This window comes from Bison bison, unplaced genomic scaffold, assembly GCF_000754665.1.
Source record: "Bison bison bison isolate TAMUID 2011002044 unplaced genomic scaffold, Bison_UMD1.0 scf7180017864383, whole genome shotgun sequence".
NCBI lineage: Eukaryota > Metazoa > Chordata > Mammalia > Artiodactyla > Bovidae > Bison > Bison bison.
This window is the reverse complement of record NW_011494955.1, coordinates 8363459-8363896: the sequence shown is the minus strand read 5'-3', so window position 1 is coordinate 8363896 and position 438 is coordinate 8363459. Positions and strand designations below refer to the sequence as shown.

The 438-nt window shown below is 38.8% G+C and overlaps 1 pseudogene; it reads right to left on the bottom strand.

Moving 5' to 3' along the window:
* Window positions 1-95: 95 nt before the first annotated feature.
* The window catches only part of LOC105001619, a 2610-nt pseudogene continuing 2267 nt past the window's right edge, over window positions 96-438 (bottom strand).

Below are 438 nucleotides of genomic sequence, written 5' to 3'. Positions count from 1 at the left end.
ATTTGTGGTTACCTCAGAATACAACTCAAAGTTTTAAATTATAAATCAGAGCCCTACAGATTTTCCAAGCACATCAGTTCTTTTGAGAGTGGCATGTTCTAGGAAGTCTAATCCAGCCACAGTCCACCTCAGAGTATTCCTTATAGATGGGGCACAGGACAGGTTAATTAAGGTCACTTAAATCTTCATCTTTTACAGCAGATCAGAACCCAGATGGCTGACTTTCTGCAGGATTTCTGATAGGAATCCAGTAGAACTGGTTTCAAGTTTCACATCGATACTTAATAGCTGTAACCTTCTTATCCAGAAGTTGTGATCCACATGAAGTCCACAATGAGTGCAGCAAATCTGAGGTAGTCAACCCTTACGAAGGCTCAGTATCTGAACATAAAAAGATTTTGATATGACCACTGGCTACAGGTTTTGATTTTTTTTTTT